The sequence below is a fragment of the Lithobates pipiens genome, unplaced genomic scaffold (genome assembly GCF_037356315.1).
Source record: "Lithobates pipiens isolate NorthernLeopardFrog02 unplaced genomic scaffold, aLitPip1_a1.2 Scaffold_8, whole genome shotgun sequence".
Taxonomy (NCBI): domain Eukaryota; kingdom Metazoa; phylum Chordata; class Amphibia; order Anura; family Ranidae; genus Lithobates; species Lithobates pipiens.
The window spans coordinates 216362801-216375489 of record NW_027507903.1 but is presented as its reverse complement, the minus strand read 5'-3'; the positions used below and the strand labels follow the sequence as shown (position 1 = coordinate 216375489).

Genomic DNA, 12689 nt, shown 5'->3' with positions numbered 1-12689 from the left:
AAGGCTCGGAAATTGATTGGCTAAATAGACAGAGGGTAGAGATGTGTAGGGCAGTCTCTTTATTTCCCGTTATGATCTACACTGTCACTTTGTCAAATGTAGTAGTTTTTACCAGCTTATATTGTATGCCTTTCCTTTAGCCAACTTATTTTACTTGCCAGTAAACAATAGAGTGTTGTGAAGGGCTTGCATATTCTAATTACATTTCACAAGCCAAAAAATTTGATTTCTCTGGGGACAATAAAATAAGTAAAATGTGATGAGCCTTGGTCTTTTATCACGAGTAGCACTTCATCACAAATCCATCACTAAACAAAAACCATTTTATAACCAAAAAACATTTATGCATGACTTTGATCTGAAGAAGCTACTTGAATGAGCAGTGAAAGGTCTTTGACATCATAGAACAACTTCATTTGAATACTATTCACTACTATTAGCTATTCCAGCACCTGGATAAAGAAAAATCTTCACAGACATAAGACTAAGCAGACATACCAGTATAACATTATGAATATTTTTTTTTTTTTAAATGACAATGCCCATTTAAATTTAGTGCTTATTAAAAACCAGCTTAAGGATCTGAGAACTTGTCAACCCAGTTTTAGTGATTGCATGTTCCAAAAATTAATTATAACTGCAAAAGAAAAAAATTGTATGTTGGACATTTTGTAGTAATTATTCTGGTATTACTGGAACCGATACAGAGACAGATTTGTCTGTTTCTAGTTATGTTTTTTTTTTTTTTATATTCAGAGGCTTCTTTTCTTGTAAATAATAGCAAAATGTCAAGCCAGTTAGACAAAATTTAGGTCATCATTAATGCCCAGTGTGAAAGATCATTTAACTGAGCAGTCTAGAAAATAAATTGTAAAAGTCATTTTTGAAAACAAATGTATTTGGAAAATTGCCTGCTGTTTTCAATTTTATCCCTATGTGACTCATTATTAGATCTAGTTTGAATTGCTGAGTAATTTTCATACAAGGATGAGATTGTTTATATTTCAACAAGTAAATGAAACATTTTCATGATTTTTTTTTTTTTAGCACTTTGCATAATTACAATAAATATGTTTTTATTTTAAGCAACAGGATCCCTGAGAAAGAAGGGTAAAGCTCTAGGTAGCCTATTTGTTCTAACATTAAGGGTAATTGACAAAAAAAAAAAAAATGTTTTTGTATGTTTCTATTAAAACACACACTTTCCTGATAGAATACATGGTGCTCTCAGCTTTTGTGATATGGACGGATTGCTTTTTAACCAGCTCTGGGTAAAATGAACTCTGCCTGCCAATGAAAAAACAGCCATCTGGTTAAAGCCATTGTTTATCTCAAACAGTGGACTGGACATACAACTTACTCATTATTCAAAATGTATTATTCATGTCCTGCTCCATTCGCACCATAGGTTAAATATACAATGCTGTGAAAAAGTATTTGCCCGCTTTCTGATTTTTTTTTTTTTATATTTTTCACACTTAAATGACTCAGATCATCAAACAAATGTTATTATTACACAAAGATAACCTGAGTAAATACAAAATGCAGTTTTTAAATGATGGTTTAATTTATTAAGGCAAAAAAAGCTGTCCAAACCTGCCTGGCTTTATGTGAAAAGTAATTGCCCTCTAAACCTATTAACTGGTTGTGCCACCCTTGGTGGCAACAACTGCAATCAAGCATTTGTGAAAACTTTCACATTGCTGTGGAGCAATTTTGGCCCACTCTTCTTTGTAGAATTGTTATAATTCAGGCTTTTCCAGCATGAACCGCCAGTGTAAGGTTGTGATACAGCATCTCAATTGGATTTAAGCCCAAAACCTAAATTTTGCTTTGTGTGAACCATTTGGAGGTGGACTTGCTGTTGTGTTTGGGATCATTGTCCTGCTGTATAACCCAAGTGTACTTGAGCTTGAGGTCACAAACTGATGGCCGGACATTCCTTTTTAGGAACTGTGGTAAGTCTCCCAGGTTCTGAAGCTGCCCCAGACCATCACACTACCACCACCATGTCTAACTGTTATGATGTTCTTGTTATAAAATGCAGTATTAGTTTTATGCCAGATGTAACGGGACGCACAACTTGTAAAAAGTAAAATTTTTGTCTTATCAGTCCACAGAACATTTGCCTAAAAGTCTTAGGGATAATCAAGATGTTTTTTGGTAAATGTGAGATGAGCCTTTGTGTTCTTTTTGGTCAGCAGTGGCTTTGGAACTCTCCCATGGATGCCATTTTTTCCCAGTCTATTTCTTATTGTTGAATCATGAACACTAATCTTACCTGAGGCAAGTGAGGCCTGCAGTTCTTAAGGTGTTGTTCTGGGTTCTTTTATGACCTCCTGGATGCATTGTCGTCATGCTCTTGGAGTAATTTTTGTAGGCAGGCCACTTCTGGGAAGGTTCATCACTGTTTCAAGTTAGCTCAATTTGTGGATAATGGCTCTCCCCATGGTTCACTGGAGCTCCAAAGCCTTAGAAATGGCTTTGAAACCCTTCCTAGACAGATACATGTTTATTACTTTGTTTCTAATCTGTTCTTGAAATTTTCTTTAGATTGTGGCATGATGTGTAGCTTTTTGTGATCTGTTAGCATGCTTCACTTTGTCAGACAGCTTCTATTTATGTGATTTCTTGATTCAACAGGTTTGGCAGTAATCAGGCCTGGGTGTGGCAAGTGAAATTTAGCTCAGCTTTCCAAAAAATTGTGGTTAATCACAGTTCATTCCTGATTCAGCATTTCACATAGGGCCAGGCAGGTTAACATCTTTTTTCCCTTAATGAATGAAATAATTGAAAAACTCATGTTGGATTTACTCGGATTATCTTTGTGTAATATTAAAATGTGTTTGATGATCTGAATCCTTTAAGTGTGAGAAATATGCAAAAAAAAATAAAAAATCAGGAAGGGGCAAATACTTTTTCACAGCGCTGTATATTCAGATGTTTGTGCAATCTCGTGCTTTTACATAACCACTTGCAGGACTTTGCAGCTCTGTCAGAGCCCTTATGAAAGTATTGCTCAAAGTCAGTCGAAAAATAACTAGCAGGTACACTGCTGCCACACTGCGCACCAGTGCACAAAGCAAGGTCCATAAAGACATGGATGAGCGAGTTTGGGGTGGAGGAACTTGACTGACCTCAACATGATAGAACACCTTTGGGATGAATTAGAGCAGAGATTGCAAGCCTGGCCTTCTTGTCCACATCAGTGCCTCACCTCATAAATGTGCTTCTGGAAGAATGGTAAAACATTCCCATAGACACACTCCTAAACCTTGTGGACAGCCTTCCCAGAAGAGATAAAGCTGTTATAGCTGCAAAGGGTGAGCCAAATTAATATTGAACCCTACAGACTAAGACTGGGATGCCATTAAATTTAATATGCATGTAAAGGCAGGTGTCCCAAGACTTTTGGTAATATAGTGTATATCAAGTAGTCTCTCAGATTTTGATTTTATGGCAACCTGCTTAAATACAGCTGCCAGAAATGTGCCCAGAATGATTTTCTTCCAGTGCAAATAGTCCAGTTATCCCTCTCTTTCTTTGCCCTAATGCTGTGGCTAAGATATTAAAATGGTGAAGGGAGAGGGATTGATTGGCTTTCTCTACCTGTACAGCCACTGAGCATCATGGCATCTCTCCAATCCATTGATTGCAGCTTTATGGTGGATGTAGTAGATATTTATTGGTTTGTCAGATGGAGTGCTGCAGGTAAAAAAAAATTTTTTGTAGATCAAGCATCCTAATGTCCTTTAGTGACTTGGAGTGAGCCAGATGAACCACAGCAGCCATTAGTGGGCACACTATGTGACGCACCCCAACTTATTGATGTTAGCACCAGTCTTAGCAGCTCAGTGAAGGTTAAAAACACTGAATGCTGGAAAGGAAACTATGCAGCTTCTCCTCTTGCAGGGTATTTTCAGTTTTATTTTGTTGTGGAAGCAACAAGGTGGCTTTAATTATATTTTTTCTTTACCTAAAGCCACATAGCTCAAGTACCCATAATGAATATGCCCAAGAAAAAGATTGTAATTGTGTGTTTTGCACAGCACTAAATAAGGCTAACCTGAACACACTCTAAAATATAAATACAGGACACAGTTGAGGAATTGACTCATGAAATGGCAGTCCTGATTATCTAGTGCCTGTTGGCAGAAAGATAAGACCAGTTTTTATTTATGTTTGAATTATATTTAGGGTTACTAAGGCTTCCTGAACTTTGAAGACTGCTGAACAAACAGTTCTTGGAAAGCTTTACAGCACCCGTTATTTTCCAGTATTACGGCTTTAATCACAGGGGGTGAATTGTCATTATTTGTCACCCTCATGGTGAACTTGCCAACATGAAAGCAGTTTCTGTTGCTTGATTCACACACAACTGCTGGGGAAAATACTTTGTACTGCACTCTAAGCCATCATGCAGTAAATGAGACACAATAAAAATAAGAGCTACAAATACACACAGGATTACATATGGAAAACAGACACAAAATCAGTGAATTTATTACAGAAAAACACCTTGGGAATATTGTGCAAATACTTAATTCTCTGGAATTTTCTAATAAAGTGAAGAGTCTAAAGTGATACACCTTAAATTCAAGCTGTGTCATGTTAATCTCTTTTCATACTCCACTCGTGAGACGATGTCGTATAAATGCTTTTTAAAAAGTAAGGCAACATAATATCAGATCATGGATTGTAAGTGTAGTTTGTAGGTTACCCTACCTGCCACTGATCTGCAGTTGAAAACTCACCATCTGCCCATGATTTTTAGAATTTTCCTAACACACTTCTATGTGGCCCCATACTAATATGGAAGCAATGTTTAATAGAAGTTCTTCTTAAAGCGGAGGTCCACCCTAAAGTGGACCTTCCGCTCATCGGAACCCTCCCCCCCTCCTGGGCCACAATCGGCACCTTTCAGGGGGGAGGGGGGTGCAGTTACCTGGATAATCCAGGTAACTGCACCCACTTCCGGGACAGCTCTCTGCGGAAAGGGGCGTAACTTACGCCCCTTTCCGCAAGTGCCCGCCCCTTCCCGCAAGTGCCCCCCGCTGCCTGCTGGGAAACACACAGCTCCCAGAGGCAGCGGGGAGCGTCCTTATTGCGCAGCGCAATTCGCGCATGCGCAGTAGGGAACCGGGAAATGAAGCCGAAAGGCTCCATTTCCTGATTCCCATACCCAAGATGGCGGCGGCAGGACCCGACAGACGACCTAGCGATCGGCTTCGGGTGCCGACATCGCGGGCGCGCTGGACAGGTAAGTGTCACTATTTTAAAAGTCAGCAGCTGCAGTATTTGTAGCTGCTGGCTTTTAAAAAAAAAAAAAAAAACGCGGAGTCCCGGTGGACTCCCGCTTTAAACTGCAGTAGATTATATAAATACAGTAATGTTGCTCATAAATCAACATTTTATAGTAAAGCATATTGGTTGTTGTTTTAAAGCATATTCACCCACAGCTGTCTCATTTCATGCTCTCTGGATAGTATACCCAGATATAAAATATTGCAGGATTAAATTAGTTGATAATCGTTGAAAACCATAATGCGCTAAGTTTTGATAAACCAACATGGCTAGAGGCCCATATCCTTATAGTAATGGTGACAAACCTTGGTGCCCAAGGAAGAAAGTGCAGGTAACTAAAGTGACACAAAATGGATCTACCTGGCTCACTAAATAGTTTTATCTGAAGTTAAAACAATTGTTCATTTGCCCATAAAGGGCAAAAAAAAAGTCACTTATCTTTCTCCCTCCCGAGCAGCATGCTTTTATCTTACAAGACTAAATGATGACGGGTCCACTAATGGCACCTCTACTATATATATATATATATATATATATATATATATATATATATATGTTAATACAGACCTGATGCCATTCACCCAAATAAGGTGTTGCTGCCGTTGCCAAGCAAACTGGACCAAAAGAAAAAATGGGGGAAACTTCAGATGAGAGAACCCAATGAGATTAAGCGGCTACTAAGGCAGCAAAAGGAAATGCAGGAATCTGGTAAAAATGTACAAAAGCTCATTGAAGGTAAAGAATAAAAACATTACTCAAAATACTGAGATTCAGATTGTATCTACACTGGCTATGGTTTGTAAAGTCCCACACTGCTTGGATGGAGTGTGGTACTTAGATATAGAACATACAGACATGTGAAAACAACTAACTAAACAAATAACAAAAAGGTCCGGACACCAAATTACCATACACCCACAGGTCCTCTTTGGTAAATAACACTTGTGTAATAGAGCAAGGGAATACACCAGTAAAGGATCCTATTGGGAAAATCTGTGTGTGTATGACCCCCCAGGGGTACTGGAAAGCAGCAAATGATACAAGCCTGCTGGATACTTGATGAACAAAATATCTAGTACTGAAACTCCTAGTATGGGATCACCAGCTGTAAATCAATGCATATAGCCTCTAAGTTTGTATGCTTCGGAGTTGTATATAGAGTGGTCAGGTGAAGATGCATAGAGATGACTTCTGTCAAGTGAAGTCAGTCCTGCAAAAGTGAAGTGATGTTCTACATCAAATGATGACAGCAGCCAGGTTGCTGCTGGTATAGCTACTGCCCACTAAGGCCCAATAGATCACTGGCTTCCAAACATGTGTATTGGATAGGCTGCTGGTTCCTAAGGCTGCGTACACACGATCAAATTGTCCAGTGTACTTAGTCAGCCGAAACGCATTTCACCGGACAATTCGATCGCGTGTGGGCTTCAGCGGACTTTCTCAGCGTAAAGTCCGGCGGACTTAGAAAGTATTTTTGCAGTCCAATCTTTACGCCTTTCTTCATCGGACAATACGTTCGTCAGTATGCTAGTCTGGCGGACTAAGAATGACGCATGCTTAGAAGCAAGTACGAAAAGGAAGCTATTGGCTACTGGCTATTGAACTTCCTTTTTCTAGTCCCGTCGTACGTGCTGTACGTCATTGCGCTAGCAAACGCCGGACTTTCTGTGTGTCCGTGTGTGGCCAAGTCTGTTCGGTAGAAAGTCCACGGACTATCCGCCGGATTGTTTGCCGGACTAAGTACGCCGGACAATTCGATCGTGTGTACGCGGCATAAGAAGCACACAGTATTGAGTCTCAAAAATGGATGCCTGCACATATGAAATGCTTCCAATTCATGATTTCATTGATTGCCTGCAGTAATTATGTATGCAACAGTCACACATGAACAAGTAGAGGTCAGCAGCTAACAAAACCCAGAAAGTTCTGACCACATTGAAGCAGGGTCCTGCTTACTAGATAAAAGATATATCAAGTGAGAGTGAAGAAATCAACTATTGCAGATATACGTTCAAGTTCAGAGGTAAGGCATAAGGCAGATAGGAGATCCTACATTACCAGGTGGATTGTAAATGTAGTTTGTAGGTTACCCTACCTGTCACTGATCTGCAGTTGAAAACTCACCATCTGCCCATGATGTTTAGAATTTTCCTAACACACTTCTATGTGGCCCCATACTAAAGAGGGAATATGCAAGCAATTTTTAATAGACATTCTTCTTAAACTGCAGTAGATTATATAAATACAGTAATGTTGCTCATAAATCAAAATTTTATAGTAAAGCATATTGGTTCTTGTTTTATAGCATATTCACCCACAGCTGTCTCATTTCATGCTCTTTGGATAGTATACCCCCGATATAAAATATTGCAAGATTAAAGTCGTTTATCATGGGTGAAAACCATAACATGCAAATTTTTGATAAACCGACATGGCTAGAGGCCCATATCCTTATAGTAATGGTGACAAACCTTGGTGCCCAAGGAAGAAAGTGCAGGTAACTAAAGTGACAACATGAATCTACCTGGCTCACTAAATAGCTTTATCTGGGGTTAAAACAATTGTTCATTTGCCAGTAAAGGCAAATATCTTTGCAAATATCAAATATCGTTCTCCCTCCCGAGCAGCATGCTTTTATCTTACCTTGCCTATTTGGTAGGTCATTAGGACCAAAAAAATATCTGTCACTCAGGATATGGGTGAGCAAGGGACCTTACTGCCCTCTCCCATGTGAAAGCCCTCCCGCTTTGTCATCCTATGACTACCAGGGGCAGATTGAATAGACATTGAGCTGGAAGAATTTCATGTTCTTCTTTGACTGTTCTTTCACTGATTCATTGGAAATACTGTGACAAAATCTACATTTAGACAAGGTTAGGTACAGAAAAGCACAGACTTCTGTTCATTGTTATCATTTATTTTTTTATTAAAGAATAAGTTCACCCTGTAAAAAAGAAAAAAAAATGTATATATATATATATATATATATATATATATATATATATATAAAAAACATATATGACTGTCTGTTTAAGCTGTCTGCTCATACCTCATATGTGCAGGCAGTTACACACTGACAGGAAGCATCAATGAACTACCTAGAGCACTCAACAGCAGCCTGGTAGTTTGTTGAGAACTACATGCTGACAGCTAAAGAGGCTGTTGGGTACTTGTAGTTCTCCCATTCACAGGGATCTGTGAATGAATGACATGGCTGGTTGAACAAAGCCCCGTATGGCCGCGTTTTTATAACATTGTGACAGCGAGTGTGGGGAGAAGCTCCTCTGCTAGCTGTCACAATGGGGGATCGGGGGCTGCTGTGACAGTAAGCCCTTGTACACACACAGTCGGAGATTCCGACAACCAAATCCATCGGATTTTGTCCCATGGGTCTTGTCCGAAACTGTTGCATACACACGGTCGTACAAAGTTGTCGGAAAATCAGATCGTTCGAAACGTGATGACGTAATTTCGTTACGATGGGACTATGTTCAGGCTAGTAGCCAATAGCGTTGATGTAGGAATTTGATCTGAGCATGCGTGGCACTTTGTCCAATCGGAATTCTCTACACATGATCGGAGTATGTCCGATCGGAGTATTTTGTCAGAAAATATTTCCGGCAATTTGGAAAATTTGGTCCGACGGATATTCCGACGGAAACAGTCCGATGCAGACCACACACAGTCGGAATATCCGACAAAACGCTCCGATTGGACACATTCCGTCGGAATCTCAGATCGTGTGTACAAGGGCTAACATGTTACGCCCTGAATATGGGTATAACATGTCACAAAAGGTAAACTTATTCTTTAGGCAGTCAATAGAGTAACTTTTCCAATTCATCAGAAGAGGAGGCTTGCAATGTATGAGCAGATAAACTTCCCACTTATCCATTCCATTGTCTCAAGGCACCACAGATGCAGAGGAGACCAGTGCTTATGGCACCAGAAATGCAGAGGAGGAGTGGTGCCCATCATACTAGCATTTTCAGTGGATACATTTCTCCTTTCGGGCCCTCCTTTTATAGAAGCCACTTGATATTGAAGTGTATAAAGGCTGATAGTCTCAGTGTAGTTGGCAGCCTGCTTGCCTAGAAATGTTAACCCACGTACATGGTGTGTCATTGTATCCTTGGGTGGAGGAGGGCACACTAATTTTTATCTTTAAAAATTCAGTTTAAAATGTGCAGCACATACAAGCTCTGTAAACAGAATTATGAAATGGACATCCGCCGTGTGTGGTGTTATTATTGTTCGTGAGAGAGGAGCGAGGCGGAGGAGAGGAGGAGGAAGAAGACCGGACATTTGTAACCTTCACCCGCTGCCAATCCCGAGGAACCGCAGAGGAAGCCATGTTCAGCTTCATGAGGGACACCGAGCCACAGGACCCCGCTATGTTCCTAATGGATCCCTTTGCGTTGCATCGCCAGCATATGAGACGCATGTTTTCTGGAAACTCTGGGATGTCGCCGTTCCTGAGCCTGACGGACGGGAGTGTGCCCGGACTCGCTCGATCTGCAGCCCCTCGTGACATGCAGGCCGGTGCCTTATCACCCTACGGTATGATGGGAATGGGGGGCGGATTCATGGACATGTTTGGACTGATGAACGATCTTATGGGAGGTATGAAGCAACTTTCAAGTGGGTCAAACTGTCAGACATTCTCCTCTTCCACGGTCATATCCTACTCCAATATGTTGGGCAGCGGCACCCCTAAAGTATATCAGGAGACATCACAGACGTGCACCGCCCCCCGGCGGGATTTGTGAGACGAGACGCACAATGCGGGATTCGGACAGCGGCATGGAACAGATGAGCATCGTTCACCATATTGGAGAGCGGGCGCACATCATGCAGCGCTCTCACAACCGTCGCACGGGAGACCGCGAGGAGAGGCAGGAGTACATTAACATGGATGAAAATGATGTTGGTGGTTTTAATGAAGAATGGCACAGGGGGACCTCCCATTACCGGAGTCAGAGGGGCCTGCAGTATAGAAGGAGAGCAGCCCCAGAGGAGAGACTCGCCATCCAGGGACCTGAAGACAGCACAGCCCGCCCATCCCGCCGATACGACTGGTGATAGCTGATTAATGCACAAAAACGGGACAATTAAAATCCTAACCGTTCCGAATATTCCCAAAGGGACCACTTCTTCCTCACGCCGCTCCATCATCTCCCTGACAACTCTCTTGTTACCCTTCCCTTCCTCGCTCCCTGTTTTTCTCCTCCTAGGTTTTCCACGTCTGCACTTTTTATTTTTTATTTGCTGATACCTGAAAAGCATTTCACATAACCAGGAGCTTCTGTAAGGGAGGGGATGGGAGGTTCTGTGGGGGCGTATCAATGGGAAATGGTTTGTATGGGAAGGCGAGGGAGGTAGAGGGGGATGAATAGTCAGGTAGGGGGGGGGGGAGGGCAGAGGGGTTAATATTTAAGTTAAGTAGTTTTTTTTCGATGTACATAGGCAGAGTTTCTGTGGCGGTTGGGTAGAGACGTTCTGGTAGAGGTGACTGGACTGGAAGATAATCATACGTTCCGTAAATGGGAGATTTTTTACAGTGTAAAGGATTATCTGTTACTTTTTAATCGTTCGCCCAAGATGAGCCTGGGTGACGTCACCGGGAAGCCATCATGTATGTAGCGCAGGAGGCAGGAAATGTTCTGCGGAAGGATGTTATGTGAGCAGACACAATAACAGAACTATGCTGTACCTAGTCGGGGTGATAGTATAACTTCTTTTTTTTTTCTTTTTTTTTTTTTTTATTATTATTATTCATTTTTTTTTTCTTTTGTTTCACAATGTTTAATATTACAATTGTAAAACTTAATAAAGGAGAATGTGTTCTGTTAAAAAAAAAAAAAAGAATTATGAAATGATCGGGCTTACTTCAGGCAGAACATATTTTTAATTTCTTGCTCTTGTTGCTGCACTTTACACGCCATTATTGCTGCTTATGTTGCACTATTGAATTGATCTGATAGCAACGTAAAAGCGAATCACAATCCAAAGGATCATTTTTTCAGGTTTATCACAAAAATCTGCATTTTAGGTTTTTCATTTTGTAAAATCTTTATTATGAACTGCAGTTAAGCAAAATCATTACTAATAATGTACAAGTAATAAGTTCTGTCATGCCAGTGTGCACAACTTCATTGACAATGGTAGTGAAGCCCTTCATGAGTAATGTTTAATGTAAAAATCCTTGCAAATATCTCTTGAGAACAGCATTATTTACTGTGCTTCTTTCTCTCCATGTTTGTTTCGAAAATATAGCATTGACTGAGTGAATCAGTAGCGTACAGTTATAAGCAGCTTAATTCCTAGTTTATCAAAAATACTGACCATAATCTATGATTAAAGGAAAATATAATGAGCATCACAGAACATTTATCAGCTTTGTGATAATCCCTAGCATAACTGTTCCTAACTGGGGAAAGTGACAGTTAGGATGAACGATTAATTGGACCACACAAAAGTGTGTATAGAATATAGAAATTAATCAATAGCTTCACGTGATATAACTATTTTTTAACAGTACTCTATTTTTAAATTGGAACATACTTTTGATACGATTTGTTTCTCATAGAATAAAAAAAAAATCATGCACATAAACACCACGTTAATGTGCATGATTATTTTTTTATTCTATGAGAAACAATCATATCAAAAATATCTTCCAAATTAAAAGTAGAGTACTGTTAAAAATAAATAAATAAGCTATTTAAACATTTAGAAAATCTGATTAACTTTTTGGAAATGTGTGAGTGCCCCCCTTTATCTACTCTCCAACTCAAATAAAGTTTTTGATGGGAGAGATCTACATTCCCGCCTTGTTACAAAGTGCTCATTTAAACGTACAACATCCGACACTTCTTCCTGCCCCTAAGCTACAAAGAGGAGTCCTCCTAAAACAGGGCATCAGTAGAAATATAAAGGACTGGGTGGAGCAGAAATACTAATGTACAATGGATATAAAAAGTCTACACACTCCTGTTAAAATGTCAGGTTTCTGTGACATAAAAAAAAAAATGAGACAAAGATAAATAATTTCAACATTTTTCCACCTTTAATGTGACTTATAAACTGTAGACCAGTTCAACTCAATTGAAAAACAAACTGAAATATTTTAGGGGGGAGGGGGGCGTTTCGTCCTCAAAAGATGACGTCTTTTGAGGACGAAACGCGTCGGGACTCCTACTGCAGCTCTGTTTTTATGATAAAAGCGCTTTATTCATTTGGATTCATGTAAGTTCATTACTTATTTCATTAATTTTTTTAAAACGGATTTACACTATTGTGGCCCTCATTTTTCCTCCTGTATGAGTTCTACAATGGGCGTTGAGGTTTAAAGTGGAAGATTTTCCCATCGTTTGAATACTTGA

At 40.0% G+C, this 12689-nt stretch overlaps 1 pseudogene; it reads left to right on the top strand.

The window, feature by feature from the left end:
• Window positions 1-9535: 9535 nt before the first annotated feature.
• LOC143960598 (myeloid leukemia factor 2 pseudogene) lies at window positions 9536-10600 on the top strand (annotated as a pseudogene).
• The last annotated feature ends 2089 nt before the right edge of the window (window positions 10601-12689 follow it).